Here is a 27,351-nt window from a genome sequence, read left to right as displayed (position 1 = left end):
AGGAAACTTAGATTTCCTCTGGCTTCTCAGAGTGGTGAAGTCTGCAACCAAATCACACCAAAGGCCCGGCTTCTCTCACGTAGAGAGGAAACCATGTTCTCCCTTTTTTGGGAAGACTTCTCTAAATGTGGAAGTTGGGACAGGTATGGTGGTTCACACCTGTAATCTCAGCACTTTGGGAGACTGAGGTGGGCGGATCATGAGGTCAGAATTTTGGGTCCAGCCTGGCCAACATGGTGAAACCCCATCTTTACTATAAATATAAAAATTAGGCATGGTGACAGATGGGTGTAATCCCAGCTGCTTGGGAGGCTGAGGCAGGAGAATTGCTTGAACCTGGGAAGTAGAGTTTGCAGTAGTGAGACACGATCGCACCACTGCACTCCAGCCTGGGCAACAGAGAAAAACTCCATCTCCGGAGAAGACTTTAATAAGTCATCACTGGGCTGTAGGTGCTTATCATAAGGAGGGATGACACAAAGTAAGAGAGACAACATTCTTATGATAAGCACCATCCTTGGTGCTTGTTAGAATACAGAGCTTTTTAAACAAGAGCTGCAGAAAAATCCTCATCAGGAGACTGGGGGAGGCATTCTTAAAATACAAAACAGTTTTCAATTTCAAGAAATATAATAGGAGCACCCAGATACATAAAGCAAGTCCTTAATGACCTACAAAAAGACTTAGACTCCCACACAATAAGAGTAGGAGACTTCAACACCCAATTGTCAATACTAGAAAGATCAGTGGGACAGAAAATCAACAAGGATATCCAGGACTTGAACTCAGATCTGGACCAAGTGAACCTAGTAGACATATACAGAATTCTCCACCACAAATAGACAGAATATACATTCTTCTCAGCACCATATCACACTTATTCTAAAATTGATCACAGAATTGGAAGTAAATCATTCCTCAGCACATGCAAAAGAATGGAAATCATAATGGTCTCTCAGATCACAGTGCAATCAAATTAGAACTAAGGATTAAGAAACTCACTCAAAATAGCACAAGTACATGGAAACTGAACAACCTGATTCTGAAATGACTACTGGATAAATAATGAAAAGAAGGCATAAATAAAGATGTTCTTGAAAACCAATGAGAACAAAGATGCAACGTGCCAGAATCTCCGGGACACATTTAAAGCAGTGTCTAGATGTAAATTCATAGCACTAAATGCCCATAAGAGATGTGAAGAAAGATCTAAAATCCACATTCTAACATTAAAATTAGAAGAACTAGAGGACCAATATCAGCAAATTAAAAAGCTAGCAGAAGACAAGAAAGAAGTAACATCAGAGGAGAATTGAAGGAGATAGAGACACACACAAAACTCTTCAAATAATTAATAAATCCATAAGCTGGTTTTTTGAAAAAAAAAACATATATATATATGTTTGTTTGTTTATTTATATATATGTTGCTAGCTAGACTAATAAAAAATATATAGATTGCTAGTGAGACTAATAAAAAAGAAAAGAGAAGAATCAAATAGATCTAATAAAAAATGATAAAGGAAATATCACCATCAATCTCACAGAAATACAAACTAGCATCAGAGACTCCTGCAAACACCTAGCAAATAAACCAGTAAATCAAGAAGAAATGGATAAATTCCTGGACACTTACACCCTCCCAAGACTAAACCAGGAAGAAGTTGAATCCCTGAATAGACCAATAACAAGGCATGAAATTGAGGCAGCAATTAATAGCCTACCAACCAAAAAAACATCCAGGACCAGATGGGTTCACAACTGAATTCTACCAGAGGTACAAAGAGGAGCTGGTACCATTCCTTCTGAAATTATTTCAAACAATACAAAAAGAGGGAATATCCTCCCTAACTCATTTTATGAGACCAACATCATCCTGATACCAAAACCTGGCAAAGACACAACTAAAGAAGAAAATTTCAGGCCAATATCCATGATAAACATTGACGTGAAAATCCTCAATGAAATACTGGCAAACTGAATGCAACAGCACATCAAAACTTATCCACCACAATTGAGTCAGGTTCACCCCTGGGATGCAAGGCTTGTTCAACATATGCAAATGTATAAATGTAATCAATCACATAAACAGAACCAAAGACAAAAACCACATGATTATCTCAATAGATGCAGAGAAGGCCTTTGACAAAATTCAACGGCTCTTTATTCTAAACACTCTCAATAAACTAGGTATTGATGGAATGCATCTCAAAATAATAAGAGCTATCTATAACAAATCCATAGCCAATATCATACTGAATGGGCAAAAACTGGAAGCATTCCCTTTGAAAACTGGCACAAGACAAGGATGTCCTCTCTCACCACTCCTCTTCAAAATAGTTTTGGAAGTTTTGGCCACAGTAATTAGGCAAGAAAAAGAAATAAAAGTATTCAATTAGGAAAAGAGGAAGTCAAATTGTCTCTATTTGCAGATGACATAATTGTTTATTTAGAAGACCCTATTGGCTCAGCCCAAAATCTCCTTAAGGTAATAAGCAACCTCAGAAAAGTTTCAGGATACAAAATCAATGTGCAAAAATCACAAGCACGCCTATACATCAATAACAGAGAGCCACATCATGAGTGAACTCCCATTCACAATTGCTACAAAGAGAATAAAATACCTAGGAGTACAACTAACAAGGGATGTGAAGGACCTCTTAAAGGAGAACTACAAACCACTGCTCAAGGAAATAAGAGAGAACACAAACAGAGAGAAAAAACATTCCATGCTCATGGTTAGGAAGAATCAATATCATGAAAATGGCAATAATGCCCAAAGTAATTTATAGATTCAATGATATCCCCATCAAGCTACCATTGACTTTCTTCACACAATTGGAAAAAAAACAGGTTAAACTTCATATGGAACAAAAAAAGAGCCCACATAACCAAAATAATCCTAAGCAAAGAACAAACAAACAACAACAACAAAAATACCCCACAAAGCTAAAGACTTCATGCTACCTGACTTCAAACTATACCACAAGGCTACAGTAACCAAAACAGCATGGTACTGGTATCAAAACAGAAACATAGACCAATAGAACAGAACAAAGGCCTCAGAAATAATGCCACACATCTGCGAGTACAACCATCTGATCTTTGAGAAAACAAGAAAATAGGGAATGGATTCTCTATTTAATAAATGGTGTTGGGAAAACTGGCTAGCCATATGCAGAAAGATGAAACTGGATCCCTTCCTTACACCTTACACAAATATTAACTCCAGATGAATTATAGATTTAAACATAAGACCTAACACCACAAAAACCCTAGAGGAAAACCTAGGCAATACAATTCAGGACATAAGTATAGGCAAGGCTTCCTGAATAAAACACCAAAAGCAATGTCAACAAAAGCCAAAATAGACAAATGGAATCTAATTAAACTTAAGAGCTTCTTCACAGCAAAATCAACTGTCATTAGAGTGAACTGGAAACCAAAAGAGTGGGAAAAATTTTTTGCAATCTACCCATCTGACAAAGGGCTAATACCCAGAATCTTCAAAGAACTTAAAAAAAATTTACAAGAAAAAAACAACCCCATCAAAAAGTGGACAAAGGATATGAACACTTTTTAAAAGAAGACATTTATGCTGCCAACAAACATATGAAAAAAAGCTCATCATCACTGTTCATTTGAGAAATGCAAATCAAAACCACATTGAGGTACCATCTCATGCTAGATAGAATGGTGATCATTAAAAAATCAGGAAACAACAGATGCTGGAGAAGATGTGGAGAAATAACACTTTTACACTGTTGGTGGGAGTGTAAATTATTTCAACCACTGTGGAAGACAGTGGTTGATTTCTCAAGGATTTAGAACCAGAAATACCATTTGATCCAGCAATCCCATTTCTGGGTATATACCCAAAGGATTATAAATCATTCTATTATAAAGACACATGCACACATATGTTTATTGTGGCACTGTTTACAATAGCAAAGACTTGGTATCAATCCAAATGTCCATCAATGATAGACTGGATAAAGAAAACATGGTACATATACACCATAAAATACTATGCAGCCATAAAAAAGGATGAGTTCATGTCCTTTGCAAGGACATGGATGAAGCTGAAAACCATCATTCTCAGCTACTTAACAGAAGAACAGAAAACCAAACCCCACATGTTCTCATTCATAAGTGGGTACTAAACAATGAGAACACATGGACACAGGGAGGGGAGCATCACACCATCACACTCTGGGGCCTGTCATGGGGTAGGGGGCTAGGGGAGGTATAGCAAGGGGTGGGGGGATTTGGTAATTATAGTATTAGGAGAAATACCTAACATAGGTAACTGGGGGGGATGGATGCAGCAAACCACCATAGCATGTGTATACCTATGTAACAAACCTGTATGTCCTGCACACGTACCCCAGAACTTAAAGTCTAATAATAAAAAGAGATATATATGAAAAGGAAATATAATAAATTATAGTCTTCTGGGAAAATTGTATTGTAATTGCATATAATCATGTCAACTCAGGTTGATTTTGTTTACCCTGTCATATTAGAGATATGAAATCTGAGGCACACATGATTACACAATTTTTTGGCAACCTGAGATTTTGCCTCTTGCTTTTTCACACATACAGAATAATGGATTGCTTATAAATCATGTTAGGTAGAGCTTTTCTGGTTGATGCTAGTGTTGCTCCAGTTACTGATATTGGTGCATATTAAGCATCCTCAGAAGTGCTTTTTTCTTTCAATGTCTCACTAAGACTTCTTAGTGGGGCATCTATCTTGAAATCTAGTTTCTTTTTAGTTTCCATAGAAGATCTGTTTTGAGCATCATGATAGAGTATTTTCTGTCCTATCAATATGTCTAAACTAGTCAGTTCTTTAAACTAATTTTAAAGTTCAGTTAGAAAAACGGTTGTAATTTCTCCTATTTACCAGTTTATCCTCTCTCGCTAAGCTACATACAATCTGCAGGAAGAAAAAGGTTGTGCTGTGCACAATACTATCCACAAATCAGTACTACCTATCATAATATGCTTTAGGAAATACAAAGCTACACTTTGTTCATATGGGAACATTACAGATTTCTATATTATTCCTGAGAATCCATATTTAAAAGTTGTAAAAATTAAAGAAAAAAATTACATTATGCCTATCTAAGCCCAATTATTATACAAATGGAATTTTTATTTCTGTAACTCCTTCTCTCCCAATAATAGAGAAATACCTTCAACTTTTACAAAAATCTAAATGCTTTAATCATCAGGTAACATCAGAAAACTCATTTTTATGATACACACAATGCAGAGCTACATGGACAGTTGCACAGTTGAATGGGTTATACAATGCACAATTCCAGGATATGTCATTCTCATTAGAGTCCATGAAAACAGTATCACTTTCTGTTGGACAGTATGCGACAAATAAGTAGGATACATTGGCCCTGTGAAACACATATATGAGCACAAAAGGAAAAAATACAGATGAATCTTACCTTTTTTCAGAATTGACACAACTTCATGACACACCTTTTAAGTTAGTTTAAGTTAAGTTAGTTTAAACATCAGTTTTCATGATTAAAGTTAGGTTTAATTAGAAAATCCATTCCCAACCAGGAAAAGTAGACTTGACAGTTCTACTTCTGTGTTTTGTTGCTGGATGAGCAGTCTCTTTCATACAAGACTGCTAAATGGCTAGAGCTGTAAAGTAGTAGAAAGAAAAATACTGACCTTCTCACCCCAGTTATATTCAGTCTTATTCAAACTACATGTGATTAGAAAATGACCACACTTGTAGGAAGAATAAAATATTTAAAGGCAACAGGGACTGTTTCAATATTTTTTCAATTTGAAACAAACCAGTACAACATAGGATTGTTACTACACATACATCCAAACAGACACATTGCAAAATATTTTATTAAATAATAATCCATGTACACTCACATAGAGCAGGAATATAAGTAAACATTTACTTCCTGCTCAGAGTTCTAAGGAGCAACAAAAACAAAAAGCTAAAATATGTTACCTTGATGCAAAATGGAGAAAAGAAAAACCCTTAGGGAAAGATTAAAATAACCTTAAAAATATTAATGGTGTTTGAAGGTAACAACAGTGAAGTTTTAAAGTTCATTTGTTTTTTTGTTCTGTTAGCCTCTGTTTCTTTAAGTGCTAATCAGATCAATAGCCTCCTGGGAGGTTGGCAGTACAGTGCTTATCCTACTTCGCTAAACATTTCATTAAACAAAACCTCAAGAAGTACTGAAAAACCAAACAATACCTAAACCCAAAATAAATAAATGAATAAATAAGCACACACAGATACATCTCTACAAGAAGAAAAATGAGGATTCATGATCGTATTTCAGAAGACAAACAACCGGATATTGTTTTGTAGCAAAAAAGTGTCATGCAGGGAGTCAGAAGTAGTTTTCCATTCTGCTTCTGGTATCAACTACTTCTCTGACACCAGCAAATAGTTTAGTCTACCTCTACTTCCATTTTCTCATCTGAAAAATGAGGTAAGATATTTTCTTCACTTGTAAAGTTGTTTAAAGAACTAAACTGATAATAGAATGGAAGTTGTTGGCATAATTAGATATTAACTACTGGTTGCTTTTGCCACCATTAATTTAAAAGTTTTGATGAATACTAAAGAAAAAGATATTGCAGCAGTTTCTTACAAATAAGGCGTTCATCCACATGCCTGGACTTAGCCAAATCTGTATTTTTCACCCTGAAATATCTTTTTCTGACTGCTTAACAAACCAAATGCCTTTGCCTCCTCAAAACATAATTCCAGACTAATTTTCTTTATGATATCTGTCCAGATTAAATACTATATATCAAATCATTATGGCAACATTCCTAGAAGTTACATAATGAGATAATTTTTAAAATGTACCACAAGTCAATGTTGAAAAGAGGTAAGATAGAATAATAAAGAAAAAATACAAAATTAATAAGAGGGTTTGTGAATACTTGGAAGAGAGAATTTTAGCTACTCAAAACCGTCATTGTTTCATTAAGTGATATTAGATCAATCTAATCCCATCTCCATTTTGATAGCCTAATTGTATTCATAGATCATAAATGTGACAAATATTATTTTTATTTCAGTAAGATATTCCATAAATTTTCCTGTGTAATCTTTATTGCAAAGTTAATAAACATTGGCTAGCAGCTTACAATGGCTGGGGACCTCCCAAGTAGGTGTACTTTACGGTTTTATACTTTAGTCTAATTACTATAATTTACTTATTAACATGGTTGAGAATATAGAAAATATGCTAATTAAATGTGCAAATAATACTGGGGCAACTGCCAGTGTACTAAATAACATAATTGTAACTTTCTAAATTAATTATTTTTATTTTTAATTTCTGTGGTTACACAGTAGGTATATATTTTGTTGGTTACAAGAGAGATTTTGATATAGACATGCAATGTGTAATAATCACATGAGGGTAAATAGGGTATCCATTATCTCAAGAATTTATCCTTTGTGTTAAAACCTATTCAATTATACTATTTTATTTATTTTAAAATGTACAAACAAATTATTTTTTACTATAGTCACCCCTTTCTGCTAGCAAATACTAGGTCTTATTCATTCTTTCTAACAATTGATAAATACATGAATGGTAGTTGTGGACTCTGAAGGCATTGGAGATGTTTGGTTAACATAGATGCCATGCCACATGCTAGAGAACTGGCCTTGGAGGCCCCTGGCTCCTAATCCACATGTCTGCATGGTAAAGAGCAAATCAGATTGAAAGGTGGAGGATGTCCACTTGTTTTCTTTTTTTGTACCCATTAACCATCCTCATCCCCCACCCCCAACTCACTGCTCTCTCTAGTTTCTAGTGAACTATACTTCTGCTTTCTACCTCCATGAGTTCAATTGTTAAAATTTTTTGGTCCCAGAAATATGTGAGAAAATGTGAAGCTTATTTTTTTGTGCCTGCCTTATTTCACTTAACCTAATAATCTCCAGTTCCATCCGTGCTGTAAATAACAGGATCTCATTCTCTTTTTATGGCTGAATAGTACTCCATGGTGTATAGGTGCCACATGTTCTTTATCCACTCATCTGTTGATGGACAGTTAGGCTGCTTCCAAATCTTGGCTATTGTAAGTAGTGTTGTAATAAACACAGGCATGTAGATATCTCTTTTGTATACTGATTTCTTTTTCTTTGAATATATATCTAGGAGTAGAATTACTGGAGATTACTGCAGAATATGTAGCTTTAATTTTAGTTTTTTAAGGAGCCTCCAAACTGTTCTCCATAGTGGTTCTACAAATGTACATTCCTACCAATAGTGTATAAGCATTCCCTTTTCTCCATATTTCTGCCAGCATCTGTTATTGCCTGTCTTTTGGATAAAGGGAATTTTAACTGGTGAGATGATATCTTATTGTAGTTTTGATTTGCATTTCTCTGATGATCAGTGGTATTGAGCACCTTTTCATATACCTGTTTGTCATTTATTTGTCTTCTTTAGAGAAGTGTCTATTCAGATATTTTGCCCATTTTAAAAATGAAATAATTAGTTTTTTCCATTGAGTTGAGTTCCTTACATATTCTGGTTATTAATCTCTTGTCAGATGTATAAATTGCCAATACTTTCTCCCATTCTGTAGGTTGTTTTGCCACTTTTTGATTACTTCCTTTGCTCTGCAGAAGCTTTTTAACTTGATATGATTCAATTTGTCCATTTTTGCTTTGAACGCCTCTACTTGTTGGATATTACTCAAGAAATCTTTGACATCTCCAATATCCTGGGCATTTCTCCAATGTTTTCTTTCAGTTTTATGGCTTGAGGTCTTAGATGTAAGTGTGTAATGCATTTTGATTGTATTTTCATATATTGCAAAACATAGGAGTCTAGCTTCATTCTTTGGCATATGAATATTCAGATTTCCCTGTACCACTGATTGAAGAGACTGTCCTTTCTCCAATATATGTTCTTCACACTTTTGTTAAAAATGAGTTCACTATAGATGTCTGGGTTTATTTTTATGTTCTACATTCTTTTCTATTTTTATGCCAGTACCATGCCGTCATAGTTACTATAGTTCTGTAGTATAATTTGAAGTCAGATAATGTGATTCTTCCAATGTTGTTCAGTGTAATATTGGCCTCCTAGAATGAGTTTGGCAGTATTTCCTTCTCTGCTATTTTTTTAATTAGTTTGAGTAGAATTGGTATTAAATTTTCTTTAAATGTTTGGTAGAACTCAGCAATGATGCCGTTGGGCCCCACGCTTTTCTTTGCTGGGAAACTTTTCACTGTGGCTTTAATGTCATCACTTGTTACTGATATGTTCAATAGCAACAACTTAAAGACTTAATAAAAAGTTCTGGTTTTGGGGTTCCTTGTGGCTCAATCTTGGTAGACTGTATGTATCTAGGAATTTATACTATTTTTTCTAAATTTTTCCAATTTATTGGGACAAAGTTGATCATAATAGCACTAAGGATCCCTTTAGTTTCTATGCTATCACTTGCAATGCCTCTTTTTTCATCTCCTAATTCATTTATTTAGGTCTTCTCTCTTTTTTTCTTAGTATGGCTAAAGCTTTGTCAGCTTTGTTTAATTTTCCAATAAAACAACTTTTTGTTTGGTTGACCCATTGTACTGTTTTCTTTATTTCAATTTCATTTGTTTCTCCTCTGATCATTATTATTTCTTTTCTTCAGTTCATTTTGGGTTTGGTTTGCTCTTGCTTTTCTAGTTTTTTAAGATGCATCATTGTTCATTTGGAGTTTTTCTTCTGTCTTGATATAGGTACCATAGCTATAAACTTCCCTTTTAGTAGTGCTTTCCCTGTATCTCATAGATTTTGGTATGTTATGTTTCCATCATTCATTGTTTCAGTAAATTTTTCAGTTTCTTTCTTTTTTCATTGAACTACTTGTTATTCAGGAGCATACTGTTTAACATCCATTTGTTTGTATAGTTTCCAAAATTCCTCTTATTATTCCTCTAGTTATATTTCATTGTGTTCACATAAAATGCTTGCTATTATTTTGTTTTTTTTTTTTTGAAATGTTTTATGATTTGCTGGGTGTCCTAACGTATTGGCTACTCCTGAGAATGATCCATGTGCTGAGGTAAAGAATGTATATTCTGCAGTCATTGGACAAAATGCATTATAAATATCTGTTAGGTCCATTTGGTCTATGGAACAGATTACATCCAATGTTTCTTTGTGGATTTTTCCTCTGGAAGATCTATCCATCCAATGCTGAAAGTGGGGTGAAGTCTCCACCTATTATTGTATTGGGATCTATCTCTCTCTTTAGCTCTAATAATATTTGCTATTTTGAATTTTCTGTCTAAAAGGTCATATATCTCTGTCTCTCCAGGATTCCTCCCCAGTGCCTTATTTCATTCATGTGGTGAGGTCATGATTTCCTGGATGGTCTCAATGCTTGTGCATGTTCATTGGTCTCTGGGCATTGAAGAGGTAGGTATTTATTATAGTCTTCACAGTCTGGGCTTGTTTGTACCTTCCTTCTTGGGAAGGCTTTCCAGGTATTAAAAAGCAATTGGGTATTGTGAGCTAAGCCATATCTGCATTAGAGCATATTTCAAGGCCGGTAATGCTGTAGTTGTTGTTGACTTGTAGAGGTACCACCTTGGTGATCTTGGAAAAGATCCACAAGAATTCTTTGGATTACCAGGCAGAGACTCTAGTTCCTCTCCCTAATTGTCTTCCAAACAAAGGAGGCTCTTTGTCTGTACTGAACTGCCTGAAGCTGGGATGGCATGACATAAGCACCCCCATGACTCCCAATAATGGGACTGCTGTGAGTCCAACCTGAAGCCAGCATAGCACTGGGACACCCCCAAGGCCCACTGTAACCACTACCTGGCTACCACTTATGTTCAAGGCCCTAGGGCTCTACAATCAGTGGTTGGAAAAGCCAGCTACGCTTATGTCCTTCCCTTTATGGTGGTGAATTTCCCCATACCCCAAGTGGGTCTTTCCAGGAGCCAGGGACTGAAGTGAAAAATATTAGAAGTCTACCTGGTGCTCTATTTTACTGTAGCTGAGCTGGCACTTAAACTATGAGATGCAGTTCTCTACTCCTCCCTCCTCTTTCCACAGGCAGAGGAGCCTTAACCCATGGCCACCACCACTACAGGTCCATAAGGGGTATTGCCAGACTACCGAGGTTCACTTCAGGTGCAAGGCCTCTTCAGCCCGTTTGTGGTAAATGCTGCCATGTCTGCGACTCTCTCTTCAGGGCAGTGGACTTCCTTCTGGCCCAGGGCAGGTCCAGTAATGCCATCCAAGAATCAAGGCCTGGAACTGGTGACTCTAAGGGCCCAGTTGGTACCCTCCCCAACTGTGGCTAATTTAGTAGCTATTGTACAAGGCAAAGACTGCTTTATTTTTCTTCAGCTTTTCTCAAGCAGAAGAAGTCTCCCACTATAGCCACCACAGCTGGGAATAGGCTGAGTCTCACCTGGAGCCAGAAAGTCTCAGAGTCTCACCCAAGGTCCATGGCATACTACTTGGATATTGCTGCTGGTTATTCAAGGACCAAGGGCTCTTCTTCAGTAGATGTTGTATTTTGCAAGGACTAGGTCCTTTCCTTTATGGCAGCAGGTTCCCTTCTGGCCCAGGATATGTCTAGAAATATTTTCTGAAAGGTAGGACCTAGAATGTGGCCTCATGACTCTGCCTGGTGCCCAATCCTACTGTGCCTGAGCTGTTATCCAAGATGCAAGACAAAGTCCTCTTTACCCTTCTTTCTCCTCTCCTCAAGGGGAAGGAAGAGTTGTTTTTTGGAGCCAGCAGCTGTGTTGCCTGGGGTTCGGGGAGGGGTAGCGCAAGCACTGCCTTAGCCACCCCTGTTTGTGTCTCAGTCACTGGCCACCCCAAGTCCAGTGGCTCCAAGCCCATCTCAGCACTAGGACATGTCCAGGGGTTGTAGTCTTTGTGGCCTAGACTGCCTTTCAAGTGTATTTAAGGTCCTGAAGCACTTTAGCCCACAGTGGCAGGGCTTGCTGGAACTCATATTCAGACTGCTGAGATAGGTGGTTCCCCTCTGGCTAGGGCTCATCTAAATCTTCCCTATGTGGATGGGTGATGGCTGAGTTCAGTCCAGTTTTGCTTTCAGCTGTGACAGAGCAGCACTGAGTTCAAGGCAGTGTCTCACAATCACTGTACTCGCCTCCCTAGCACACAGATTCTTTCTCCATGCCACATGGTTTTTACTGGGAGATGATGGGAGAGGGGTGGCATCCTGAATTCAAGAATGTCTTTTCTAACCTCTTCAATGCTGCTTTCAGACACATAAAGTTAAAACCAGGTACTGTGAATGCACACCTGATTTTTGGTTTCTTTGCCGAAAAAAAACCTTCATAAGATTTACGTAGTTGTTAAATATGGTGTTCTGTCCAGTGGCATGGGATAGGCCATCTTGCTCTCCCCATGTTGAATTATAACTTTAAAAAATGCCAATAAACTAGATTTAAAAACCAAAATAAGATTAAATGTCATATTAATACCCTTATGGTTTTAAGTGGTATTACCTATGTGTTATTAATATCCTTAAAGTCTGGCTGCCAAAATACATATAGACATAAGCGATATTCCTCCACTGCCTGCAAATAACAATGACTTTCACTGCATCAGAGTTTGCTTAAAAGCACGAAAAATAATTTTTGATGAGCATCCTTTATGTTAAATAAAATCCCAAAAAGCCAAAGGTTTGTAAAAGTCTATCCCAAGGAAGAAAAACCTCTTCCCTTTATTTGTCCTTGGCAGAGCTGAGACAGGCTAGAACACTGGAAAAGATTTTACTAAATAGTAAGTGGAACCAAAACTGACTGGAGAGATATTCTTTTAAAAACCACACAAACAGAAGCCTTAAGATCAATTACAAGTTGATATGGGGTCAAGGAAAAACTACATCCTAAATCCAGAAACCACTTGCGCAAAGCTCTTTAGCTGCATTATATATCAAATTGAAATGTTAAAACCAGTCTAAAAGCTCAGCTCCACAAATTGAGCAAAAACTGCTTTATTCAATTTAATATTTTGTAGTAGGTAAAATGGATATTTTGGAAGATTATGTAAGAAAATGAAAAATGTTCAGGTAGCATTATCAATTGGGGTAGTAAACTGTATCTGTCACTATGATTACAACTCTGCAAATATGTGATCTTTGAAAAGAAGCTTTCTAGCTAGACATGCTCCTGAAGTCCTAGCTACTCAGGAGGCTGAGGCAGGAGGACTGCTTGAGCCCAGGACTTTGAAGCTGCAGTGCGCTATGATCTCCCCCTGTACTGTGTGACAGAGCGGGACTCTAAATAAATAAATAAATTTAATTAGATTAAATGAGCCTTCTAAAATTATTTTAAAGGTAATATTACAAGTCCTTCATAACATTGTGTTTTGGTAATAGGCAAGGAGTGATTTATTTCTTCATTTTTCTTTTATGAATGTTCTAAATTCTCTTTAATAATTAGATAATAACAACTCAGATTTATTAATGACTATTACATGTAAGGTATTTGTTGCTCTTCTTGACTTATCTCATTTAATGCATGGCAAAGAGATTATGAAACAGTTACTTCTATTATCCATTTTTATAGATGAAGATATAGAGTCGCATGTAGCAATCTAGATTAATGACTGAGAATTCACTAGTTCTGAATTCTATGTTGTGTGCCTATGATTCTAAATGTGGCAATTTACATATAAGGTCCAATGTCTTCATCATCCTAAACTACAAAAGGATGCACAACATGATCCAGTTTACAAGTTAAACAATTTGATTATGCCAAAGCTAATTTATAATCTTAATGTCCATATACCCCACATTTTATAGGCTGAGATAACTAGCAACTTATTGCCAAGTTACTGGTACAATTCTAGCAGTGTGACCTTGGATAAATTATATAGTATCAATGAGTAGTAATTCTCTATCTGAAAGTAGGAATAACATTTATTTTATAGAATTTTTGTGATGATTAGAAATTATACACCTAAAAGGCTTAATGACTATAAGCATTCATCTTTATTATTATTGTTGTTGTTAAGTTTTATGGGAAAATTTATTCTACTTCTAAATATATTTTCTAGCTCAAGTTTTCTAATTTAATTGTTCCTCTATTATAAGACATGGATGGAAGATAATAAGTGTAGTTTCTTCCTCTAGGCAGGCACTAATTTATCAGTCCTTATGTGGCACCAAATCTGAACACAGCCAGATATAGATGGTCCGTGATAGAAGAAACGGGATGGTCTCACTGACTCACCCCAGGTACTGTGCTTTTGATATTATTCTAGAATGTAGTCTTTATAATTTGGTTTTTGTAGCATCCCAGGGACAAGTCCACATGTGCTGGTGTGAGTTTCACTTTGCATGTGCTGCTTTATCATGAACATGGAAGACATACTAGGTTTCTGCGGCAGAAACACTCCAGCCTCTTCCAAAGCAGAAGGCCCTCGGTTGTAGACCTTCAAAAAGAAGCAAACATAAAGAGCTTTTAAAAGCTCTGACTTCTGGTAATGGAACAAATTGCTGAAATCACTTCTGCCCTGATCCAACAATTCATTATCTCCCAGAAACAGTGGCTTTTATAGCTGCTATGGGGTTGCTATAGTCTTCTAGATACAACGAATAATCTCAGTACAGACATGAATGCTCAAGCCCTTATACTAAAAGCTTTAGACTTAATTTTGTTTGTCTAAATCTGTAATAAATCTAAGAGTGGTATGGAGATATTTTTATAAAACAAATTTAGAAAAGAGCTAATTTTATTTTATACAAAACAAAATTGGCCCATTATAATAAACTCCCCAAATAGTCCAAAGAAAGAATCATATTTTTATTTCCTCATTACACAGCTGGGAAATTATTGAAATAAACATGAAAATCTTGATTTCAATTCATACTTGATGTGTAAAACAAGACCTTGTAAACTTCTAACATTTTCCAATGTATAAGTCTGCAATAATTTACTAAGGGCACCCTATTGCCCTAGAATTATTTTGAATCACTTTATTGATGAAATCAGATTAAATTAAGAATGAAAATTAATCCCAACATTAGAGATGGAATCAACACAAGTCAAGAGTATTGTCTGATTTGTTTGAGGCCTATTTTCACCCATGGAGTAAATGGCACCATTGGTGGCTATAGAGTAGGTAAATAACTACAGGTCATATCTGACTCTAATGATAGGAGTAATTTCATCAAACCTAAACCTGAATGATAACTTTCCACAGAAATGGGGAGCTAGAAAAAAGTTAAGTATCTTGATTTGTAAGACATATGTATATACTCAGTGTCTACACAGGGCAATTTTATTTAGAACAGCGGGGTAAGGGAAGAAGGGATGAGAGGATACTATGGAGAATAGAACTGAGTCAGATTAAAGGAGAATGGAGTCTATGAAAAGATCTCTGGTCAGTGTGTGTGTGTGTGTGTGTGTGTGTGTGTGAGTGTGTGTGTGAGAGTGTGTGTGTGTGTAACAGGAAATGGTTACTTAATTCAGGCTCTGAATTATGAACCTTGTGTGAGGTAAGGTTTGTGGTAAAATATCCTGGGAATTGAAGGTGATAATAATAACGCCAGGTTGCTTGAGACACCCATCACTATCTGAACCAGGAAGCAGTCAGGTAATGCTTTTCCATGCCATAAAAGTATGAAATGGAGCTTCTGTGCAACACCAGGATCTTGAACTACTGAACAGAAGGAAGCTAAGCATTGGCAAACTAAAGACCAGTTTAGCAAGTCAATAGCCAGTGAGTGCTCAGTGAGGGGTGGTAATGCCTTTACAGTATTTAGTGATTCTGAGGAGCAGCTATACATGTCTGTTATATTTCTCAGTAGAGATATATAATGTTAATAACCAATTTCCAGAGTAAGGAACCATCTCTTTCACAGAATTTCCAAATGTATAGCAACTTGAGGAGGTCTTCATTGAGAACTTTTTTTCTATAACTTTGGTATTCATACTCAGGCCAAAGGAAAGATACCCCAGCTTCACCTGTGATGACAATTGCCCTTCTATTTCTAGAAAGATGTTTTTGATCAAAAGTAAATTTCAGGTGACATCAGAAATATTTTTACTTTCAAGCTATTTCTCATTCTCTGACTGAAGCTGGATATTAATTTCCAATCCAATTGATATAGCTTCGTCCCTCTGAAACCAAAAGGAAAAGAAAAAAATGTCTCATCTCTTCTTGTCCTTGGACTCCACCACTGGTCCTTTCTTCGAGCTTTTCAAGCATTAGTCAATATTTTATTAACATATTCACACTTCAAAAGAAGAAACAAAAAGAGAGAACCTGCATGCATTCTCAAAACACCATACATTTCCTCTTTTCCTATTTGATTATAATGAAGAAAGCAATGGGTCTGTCAGATAAACATGATTATATTAGTTTTTTATTAAAATAGTGAAGATTTTAAAATTATGTTGTATGATGGCATCCAAAATGAGAATAATGTTAGGAATTTTAAGATTCTCCTTTTTTCCATATTCTTTATAGAAAATATAAAAGAAAAATCAATGTCATTGAAAGATTTTCATTAGAAAGACAGAAGTCATGGATTCTAATAAAAATAGATTTATTGAGCTAAAAATAGTGAGTAGGCAGCATTTTTTAAATTTTAAATGAATTCCATGATAAAATATTTACAGTATATATCTCCTTGCTCAAGGAATTACTACATTTTAGTATATTCATTAGCCTCAAGATTATTCACCCGTTATTAAAATTTTAAACATTTAAGTAGATATATTGAAAGGACACTACTAACTCTCCCTTTCTACAGAGAAAAAAACCTTTATTTGTTTTTGGCTTTCTATTTAATAGAACAGAGGATATACTGGAGGAAATAGTTAAAACACATCAGGAAGTAAACTCAATATACTTGCCTTTGGGTTCCTTTCTTTAGAAATTAAATCAATAGATGTATTGGTGAATGTATTCTACAGTTATTGTTTGAATTTGTAGCGTTTAAAATTTTCAGATAAAAAAACCAACTCCAGAAAATACAACTTAATAACTATGTTTAAAATATTAAAAATAAAATTTTAAATAGTGCTGTGTATTCATCTTTACTGTATTTTTTTAAATCTTAAGATCTTTTTGACTCAATGAAGTCAGAATATGTTGAATACCAAAATAAATGTGTTGCAATAAAAATTTCACCAACCGCAGGAAGGTATGTAGAGTATCTCTGAGACCTGGAAGTTGTGAGTGACAGCTGTGTTAATTCGAAATCTGCTTCATAAACTAGTAAACAGAGCAAACTAGTCATTGCAGAACTGAAATCTAACTACATCACCAGAAGGATACTCTGTCTTTGTCCCCACCTCACTACAAGGCATTTTCATGGTCAATTACTCCTGCACAGGCTATCCAGAAGAGGAAAATGCATCATCAACCTATTTATTCAAACCTCATCTCAGAAACAAACATAAGTAATTTAAGAAGAGAAAAAGGATTTAAATGTGTGCTAGCAAGCATCTAAGCATAGTAATTTCATAGGCTTGAAAATTAAGAATGTAATACTTTCATATTTTCACATCAAGCATTACTGATTTTTTTATTTAAAGAGCAGTTTCTTGTGTGTGCTTTTAAATTGTTTCAAATTAACTTTTATATTTAGAACATGGTCATCTTAGTTCCAACATTTTCAAATTCCACAATAAACAGTAATCTTTGTAACTGATTAAAATGGGCATTATAAATTTGGAAAAAGCTAAATTACAGATTATGACTTTTCCCCAGTATATATTAGTCTCACTGAAAATGAAATTTAGCTGGTATTTTATATATAATAGAGGAACATAATTTGTTTTTATATTAGTACTAGTCTTGACCTAAGTATTTACAAACCAATACTAATTTTATATTTAATGGCATCTATAAATGTCTTTATGCAGAAAGTTTAATTTTTGTGCTGTAGTTACAAATGCATTTTTAAGTACACAGAGAATTTTAAAAGGGCAGAAGAGAATTTAAAGGTGTTATTTACATAAATGTAAAAGCCCTTAAAGTGGAGAAATCTCCCATCCAAAATTTCAAATACTTGCCTGACTCTGGAGGTCTGGTACAATAAGGAATTGGGATTCCTCCTAAGAACTATACATCCAAAGGCTGTCCTGAAAGACTTTCAGTACTCGATGATCCTCTTTTGGGTACCACCACCTAGATGCCCATTTAGCTTGCTCTCTTCCCCACTATCTACTCTCCCCTGTGGTCTCTTTTGGGCTCTGCCCAAACCAGTGGTTCTCAAAGAAAGGTAGCCATGGATTGAAATGACTTGGGTAGCTTTTAAGAACTCACTGTCCAGATCATACTTCAAACCAAATAAATCAAAATCTTGGGGCTGTCTGTGTATGTGTGTAACTGTGTGTGTGTGTGTTTATAATTGTGATGATGGTAAGGAGGGTGGTGAGGTGAAGAGGGTCAGCTATCAGTACTTAAAAAATATCCAGCCTGGGAAACATGGAGAAACCTTGTCTCTAAAAAGCACAAAACATTAGCTGGATGTTGTGGTGTATGCCTGTGGTCCCTGCTACTTGCTTGGGAGGCTGAGGTGGGAGGATCATTTGAGCCTGGGAGGTTGAGGCGGCAGTGAGTTGTGATCATGCCCGTGGACTCCAGCCTGAGTGATAGACTGAATTCCTGTCTCAGAAAGAAATTATATATATTCCAGATGATTCCCACGTGCAGCCAAAGTTCAGCATCACAACCCCAGAAAGTCCATTCTCCTTTGTATTTATTTCTCCTGTTCCAATTGTATTTTCCACCAAATCTATAACCTGCTTCATGTTCTCATCTGTAACCACATGTGCCCACAAATTTTTACCCAAAGGCTCAAGCTGTCCATTCCTGAGGGTATGTAGATTAGGTCTGGCTGGCCATTGCCCATTAGGCCCATAAGAACCGCTGACTTTCTTCTCACTAGATCTATTTTCTTTGGACCAATGGAAAGCTATAGCCTGGTAACTTGCCTCTTTTCACCATTGCCCTCTCCAGCCATTTCACACACAGTAGCCAGATTAGCATTTTTGTATGAAAACAACATCAACTCACTTCCCTATTTAAACCTCTCCAATGACTTTCCAGTAAGATCTCAATTCAACAGCACTGCATGGGATACTTTATCTACTAGCTAAAGTTGCCCCTCAGTGCAATTATACAGCATAAAATCACCCTATTTTATTTTCTTTGTAGTACTTATCCCCAAATAAATATTTTTTACTCACTTCACTTAGAATTTTTTCAGTCTCATCAATAGAATTTCAGGTACCATGTCTATCTCGTTTATCCTGTAACGCTAATACCCAGGAGTGTACATGCACAGAATAGATATTTACTGTGCATTTGGTAAACTGGTATTTACCAAATGTAAGAAGTCACTGAGTTCCAACTTCCCAATATCAGGTCATAGCTATCCAGCTGTAGCTGCGCTAGCAGGCCCTGTACTCCTGAAACCATAGTTATCTGTTGGACATCAGAGAATATGTCCAGAATTCTGCTTCTCATTCTTACCCATGAAGGCAAAATAAGAAACTTAATTCATGAGGCATATCCCTAGAGTCTTCTTGAGAATCTCATTTCCTGCAAACTATCCCCAGACTTTCTCATTTTTGACCTCTAACATTGCTATGGCAGTGAAAAAAAAAAATCCCCAGAAAGATTGCTTTCTATTAGCATGGATAATTGAGAGTTAACAAGGCACTATTATCTTTCCAGGTGAACAAGTTACTTACTTTAGGTAATTTTAAAAATGTTACAAATTTGGAAATGCATGGATTATTTTAGTCAGCAGTGTATAATTCAAAAAATGATTATTTCAGGGAATGGATTAATATCTAAATAAGAAAACATTTATGTATTTATTAAAATACCTACTTACCAATACACAATAATACAGTTTAGAATAAGAAAGTTTCAAACTCCTTCCAGTGGCAACCAATATATAGGTATGTGTATGCAAATTAGTTTCAGCATAAAACTCCCTCTTTGTCTTTCAAAAATATTCCCATTGACATCGGTTACCAAAGTTTCTCCAGAGATATGGAGCCAAACTAACTGTCCCTTCTTTTAGTGGTGCTAAATATGACCTCTTAACACAATAACTGTGACCAAATTGGACTAGACAAAAATGTCAGTAACTCAAACATGCAATTGCCTTTTTTCCTTCTAGTTATTCAGCTTTGTTGGGGATGAAAATTAAACAAATAAATTATGAAATCTGTATCTTGACAGATGGTATAATACATATTCTAGGAAGTGTCTGATTTCAATTTTAAGGCTAGTAGGATTTCCTCCAAAATATCTAATTTCTAGGAAGAAATGTAAAGTTTCTAAAGGAGATTTTGATTATACTGATACAAGATAACCATACCAAACCCTGTTATCCTCTTATATATATCTATATAAAAGGAAAAACAGCAGAGGGTAGGTTAACTATCCATCATTTCAAATTAGTACAATGGTTGCAATAGGATCATTCCTCATATTGAGCATTATAATTTTTCATTTTTGAAAGGAAACTTTCAGAGGAAGGCGACCATAGTGAAGAAGATTCAGTTTAGTTCATATAGTTTTAAAATATCACACGGTAAAACGCCATAAATTGTTTTAAAAAGTAAATGATAAAAAGGCAAAATATTGTTAGAGACTCTCTAAAAGATGTGGAAGTTAGTATTCTTAATGTACAATAGGTTCTCATAAACCAATATTATAATAAATATTCCAATTTAAATACTCCAATTGAAAATGATCAAACACCTTAAATCAAAAGAAATACAAATTGACCACATAACACTGTCAATATTAGACAGATCAATGAGGCAGAAAATTAACAAGGATATCCAGGTCTTGAATTCAGATATGAATCAAGTGGACCTAATACACATCCACAGAGCTTTCCACCCCAAATCCACAGAATATACATTTTTCTCAGTACCACATCGCACTTGTTCTAAAATTGACCACATAATTGGAAGTAAAACATTCCTAAGCAAATATAAAAGAACAGAAATCATAACAAACAGTCTCTCAGAACACAGTGCAATCAAATTAGCACTCAGGATTTTGATTCTATCAGTCGATCTAGAAGAATGATAAATACACCAATAGATCTAGAAGAAACAATAAATTCCTCGACACTTACACCCTCCCAAGACAAAAACCAGGAAGTAGATGAATCCCCGAATAGATCAATAACAAGGTCTGAAATTGGGGCAGAAATTAATAGCCTACCAACCAAAAATGTCCAGGACCAGAAAGGTTCAGAGCTGAATTCTACCAGAGGTACAAAGGGGAGCTGGTACTATTTTTTTCTGTAACCATTCCAAACAATACAAAAAGAGGATATCCTCCCTAACTCATTTTATGAGACCAGCATCATCCTAATACCAAGACCTGGCAGAGACACAACTAAAGAAAACTTCAGGCCAATATCCATGATGAATATTGCTGTGAAAATCCTAAATAAAACACTGGCAAACCGAATCTAACAGCACATGAAAAATTTTATCTATCACAATCAAGTCAGCTTCATCCCTGGGATGCAAGACTTGTTCAACATATGCAAATGTATAAACATAATCAATCACATAAACAGAACCAAAGACGAAAACCGCATGATATCTCATAGATGCAGAGATGACCTTTGACAAAATTCAACAGTCCTTTATGCTAAAAACTCTCAATAAACTAGGTATCGATGGAACGTATCTCAAAATAGTATTGGAAGCTCTGGCCAGGGCAATTAGGCAAGAAAAAGAAATAAAGTTATTCAATTAGGGAAAAAGGAAGTCAAATTGTCTTTATTTGCAGATGACATGTGTGCTTGTTTAGAAGGCCCCATTGTCTCAGCCCCAAATCTCCTTAAGCTGATAAGCAACTTCAGCAAAGTTCCAGGATACAAAACCAATGTACAAAAATTACAGGTATGCCTATATACCAATAACAAACAGAGAACTGAATCATGAGTGCATTCCCATTCACAATTGCTACCAAGGGAATAAAATACCTAGGAATACAACTAACAAGGGATGTGAAGGACCTCTTAAAGGAGAACTACAAACCACTCCTCAAGGAAATAAGAGAGGACACAACCAGAGAGAAAAAACATTCCATGCTCATGGTTAGGAAGAATCACTATCATGAAAATGGTGATACTTCCCAGAGTAATTTATAGATTCAATGACATCCCCATCAGGCTATCTTTGATTTTCTTCACACAATTGGAAAATAACAGCTTAAACTTCATATGGAACCAAAAAGGAGCCCACATAGCCAAGACAATCCTAAGCAAAAAAAAAAAAAAAAGTGGGAGGCATCATTCTACCTGATTTCAAACTATACTACAAGACTACAGCAGGGTACTCTTACCAAAACAGAAATATAGACCAATATAATAGAACAGAGGCCTCAGAAATAATACCACACATCTACAACCATCTGATCTTTGACAAAAAGATCTGACAAAAACAAGCAATGGGGAAAAGATTCCCTGTTTACTAAATGGTGTTGGGAAAACTGGCTAGCCATATGCAGAAAGCTGAAACTGGACCCCTTCCTTACACCTTTTACAGAGGTTAATAATTTAAGATTTAAACATAAGACCAAATACCATAAAAACCCTAGAAGAAAACCTAGCCAATACCATTCACTACAGAGGCATGGGCAAGGACTTCATGACTAAAATACCAAAGGCAATGTCAACAAAAGCCAAAAGAGATGAATGGGATATAATTAAACTTAAGAGCTTCTGCACAGCAAAAGAACTTCTCATTAGAGTGAACTGGCAACCTATAGAATGGGTAAAAATTTTTGCAATATATCCATCTGACAAAGGGCTAATATCCAGAATCTATAAAGAACTTAAATTTACAAGAAAAAAAAATCAAAAAGTGGGCAAAGGATACAACAGACATTTTTCAAAAGAAGACATTTATGCAGCCAACAAACATATGAAAAAAAGCTGATCATCACTGTTAGAGAAATGTAAATCAAAACCACATCGAGTTATGATCTCATGCCAGTCAGAATGGTGATCATTAAAAAATCAGGACACAACAGACGCTGAAGAGGATGTAGAGAAATAGGAACACTTTTACATGGTTGGTTGGAATGTAAATTAGTTCAATAGTCGTGAAAGACAGTGTGGCAATTCCTCAAGGATCTAGAAATAGGAATATCATTTGAGCCAGCAATCCCATTATTGGGTATATACCCAAAGAATTATAAATCATTATTTTACAAAGACACATGTACACGTATACTTATTGTGACACTGTTCACAATAGCAAATACTTAGAACCAATCCAAATGCCCATCAATGATACACGGGATAAAGAAAATGTGGCACATATACACCATGGAATACTATGCTGCCATAAAAAGAATGAGTTCATGTCCTTTGCAGGCACATGAATAAAGCTGGAAGCCATCATTTTCAGCAAACTGACACAAGAACAGAAAACCAAGCACAGCATGTTCTCATTCATAACTGGGTGTTGAACAATGAGAACACATGGACACAGGGAGGGGAACATCACACACCCAGGCCTGTCAGGGGGTGGAGGGCTAGGAGGGAGTTGGGGGACTGGGGAGGTATAGCATTAGGAGAAAAACCTAATGTAGATGACAAGGTGATGGGTGCAGCAAACCACCATGGTACGTGTATACCTGTGTAGCAAACCTGTACGTTCTGCACATGTACCCCAGAACTTAAAGTATAATAAATAAATTTTTTAATTAGCTTAAACTAATAATAAAAAAGGCAAATTAATACAACCATATGTTACTAGTTCAAATATCGTAATGGAAAATATGAAAATAAATAATACTACTACTCAGTCTTGGCAAGGCTATAGAGAAAATCTTTTTCACTGCTAAAAGGAGGTCAGGAGGAAAAACCTTCTGGAGGGCAACAATTCAGCAGTATGTTTAATAATATTAAAATAGAAAACTTTTTAAACCATAAATGTTCTTGTTAGTATTTTATTCCTAAGTAATACGGAGGTATTTTCAAAAGGATGTTGTACAAGTGTTCGCTGTAGAACCTAAAGATTTTAACAAATTGGAATATCCAGAAATAAGGAATTGGCTGAATAATTCCAACTTTACCTATAGGAGAGAATCTAGAGTGTAAGCTGAAGTGTAGATTTATATACTTACTGACTCCTTATATAATTTAACAATTTAGGATATCACATAAGGCTAAACTTAAAGTAAATATAGCTTATTTACTACATTTACTCTATCATTAATTTAAAAATATATAAAATAGGGTTATCTACACAAACAGGTTTGCACAGAAAAAAGATAATAAAGTAAACAAACAAAAGAAGTGCATGACATTTAAATTTTTATTCATAATTTTCCCCATTTTATTTATAATTGGAACAAATAGCTATCAGTCAACAAAATCTATCACCTCCCAAATTCCCTATTAATTAATGATTGTATCCCTTTTACTTTCTTCTACATCCCTTTTGCCAGAATCTTCAAGATTATTAATGTCTCCACAAATGTCAAGTGTTTTAATCAATATGTTGATATTTGAAAACAAGTTTAGCTGAATTATTAAACTGTGACTATTTAAGTATGTTCTTTTTTCCTAAAAACCCAACCAGCCAGCTTTCCCCAATACAAGAGTTCTTGACTTTAATGAGTTGAAATTAAATTATTTGACCAGCTCCATGCAATTTAAAAATATGTTGAATTCAATAGGAATTAAGTCCAGTTTCCCAAAAGCATTTATTTATTCAGGACTTATTATTTGAGGCTTAAGTTTCAATTTATTTAACTAAATCACATTGCAATAAGAAAGGTTATAAGCTTAAAAAGATTTTATTAACTCTTAAATAATGATTAAATCTCTCAAATTATATGTATATATATATATATATATATATATGTACAAATTATATGTGTATATATATGTATACACATATACCATCATGTGCCAAATAACATTTCAATCATTGTTGGACAACATATAGAATGGAGGTCCCATAAAATTAAAATATGGCATTTTTACTGGATCTTTTTATATTTAGATATGTTTACATACACAAATACTTACACTGTGTTACAACTGCCTACAGTGTTCAGTACAGTAACATGCTGTACAGGTTCGTAGCCTAGGAGCAATAGGCTATGCCATATAGCCTAGGTATATAGTGGGCTTTACCATCTAGGTTTGTGTAAGTACACTCTATAATATTCCCACAATGATGAAATCAGTACATTTCTCAGAACATATTCTTGTTATTGACACATGACTGTATATATTAATATATACCTATATACAAATACATATATGCAAATACACAAAAATTTCTATTTATCAGTGTGGATAGAATAAGAAAGATATTATTTTTGCCTTTTGGAAGCATTTTCTTTAAATGCTTCTAAAGTTTTAATATTTGTAGATTTTCTAGCCTTTATTTTATAAATACAAACCTGTAAGTTATGTCATGTAACCTTCACACTCATTAAATGATAGATGAAAAGCAGCAATGATTAGCAGTAGAAATTTTTTTTAAGTCCACTTAAGTTGATTTAAAAAATACCTAATACTCTTCTTATAGATTTAAAATGAAAATCACTTAAAAATCATTAGTAATTTTATACTATAATTTACGTGACCTAGAGCCTAATTACTCTGCCTATGGTTCCTTTATCAGCACCATTTCTAGCACCTGGACGCTTGTGAGAGATGCACAATCTCAGACCTCATCTCTGTCCTACTGAATCAGAATCTGCATTTTGCAAGGTCCTTAGGAGAATTATACACACACTAATGTTTGAGTAATACAAAATGAGAGGAAGTAATAATGATGATAATAAAATTTAGGATTCATAAGTACATGATAATGTTTTGTGAATTAATTGGTTGAGGAGTAATCAAACCATAATTAATTCTTTTATTAGACAATCTTGTTCTGTTACTCATGATGGAATACCGTGGTATGATCAAAGTTCACTGCAGCCTCAAACTCCTGCCTCAGTCTCCCAAGTAGCTGAGACTATAGGTGCATGCCAATGTGCCCAGCTATTGTTTTTTAATGTTTTATAGAGATGGAGGTCTCACTATGTTGCCCAGACTGATCTCATACTCCTGAGCTCAAGTGATCCTCCCACATTGACCTCTCAAAATGCTAGGATCACAGGTGTGAGGCACTACACTTAGCCTCTTTAATTCTAACTCAGTTTTTCTTCCTAAACAGTGCTGCACATCTTATTAATCAATTTTTAATTCAGTATTTTTCAAGCCTTTGCAACATACAGCAGAAAATAATGGTAAATGCAAAAAACTTAATGGGAAAAATTCAAGAAGAAAAATTTTGAGGTGATCTTAACCTTGTCTAGAGCCAGAAAATGGACAAAACAGGTTATGCATAGCTGCATTTACAAATTATGCAAATTCAACAACTGTAGTTTATGCAAGTCATGTGAACATCCCTTAAGTGTATCATTAACCTACATGAGTTGCTTGGAAATTCCATACATAGACAGGAGCACTATTTATTTTTTCATTCTTTCCCCCTCAAATACCATGGGAGTATCAAATTTGTAGCAACTTAATATGGTTTGTATTTTTTCAGATAAAATATCACGCATTGCTTTGAATAATCCAATTTATTAATTAATGCTATTTTGGCCTCAGTAATTCTTATTGTTTCAGCACTACATATCTAAAACTAGAAGTTGGGTATAATGTCCAATGTTGAATGTCCAAATTTATTTTTTATTTAACCAAATCTTGAGCTCTGCACAAGTTCATTTTAAACTTCAATCATTTATGTGTCAATAAAATATATATATACTGAATGACTAACATTAATATTTTATTTAACATATTAGATATTTACATAAATAAATATATATTTGAATAGTAAAGAAAGAAAAAAATAAATTAAACTACCATGTATTTGAAAGAAAAAGAAAAATTCTATAAAATTAAGAGTTCAAAATTAGGTTAATCTTGATATAAACTGGCTGGTAGTATGCCCTTCAGGGACTTAAACACTGAAGTGTAGACCTACAGTTCCTGGGAACTGGTAGGGTCCTCTCACCCCCTGGACAGAAACCAAAACCCACAGATGCTCAAATCCCTTACATAAAATGTTGTAGTACTTGCATATAAACTATGAACATTCTCCTGTATACTTTAAATCATTTCTAGATTACTTATAATACCTAATAAAAGATAAACACTATGTTAATAGTTATACTGTGTGTAGTAAATAATGACAAGGAAAAAATAGGAATACTGTGTGTAGTAAATACTGTGTGTAGTAAATACTGTGTGTAGTAAATAATGAAAAGGAACATATACATCTGTTTATGTGCAAT

The 27,351-nt window shown here is 35.1% G+C and overlaps 1 protein-coding gene and 1 long non-coding RNA gene across 6 annotated transcripts in view; one reads left to right on the top strand and one right to left on the bottom strand.

Annotated features, from left to right (window-relative positions):
* Positions 1-27,351, bottom strand: part of LRP1B (LDL receptor related protein 1B) — a 1,941,900-nt gene that overhangs the window by 1,519,735 nt on the left and 394,814 nt on the right. The window lies entirely within an intron of this gene.
* LOC118154766 (uncharacterized) overlaps positions 6,402-27,351 on the top strand; it is a 114,534-nt gene continuing 93,584 nt past the window's right edge. For both annotated transcript variants that reach the window (XR_013518955.1, XR_004745026.3), the window contains exons 1-3: positions 6,402-6,495; positions 10,349-10,449; positions 14,159-14,263. This is a non-coding gene — a long non-coding RNA (uncharacterized LOC118154766). The remainder of the gene's footprint in view (positions 6,496-10,348; positions 10,450-14,158; positions 14,264-27,351) is intronic.

This window comes from Callithrix jacchus, chromosome 6, assembly GCF_049354715.1.
Source record: "Callithrix jacchus isolate 240 chromosome 6, calJac240_pri, whole genome shotgun sequence".
Taxonomy (NCBI): Eukaryota; Metazoa; Chordata; class Mammalia; order Primates; family Cebidae; genus Callithrix; species Callithrix jacchus.
Note: the sequence above shows the minus strand (reverse complement) of the source record. Positions and strands in the feature narration are given on the sequence as shown.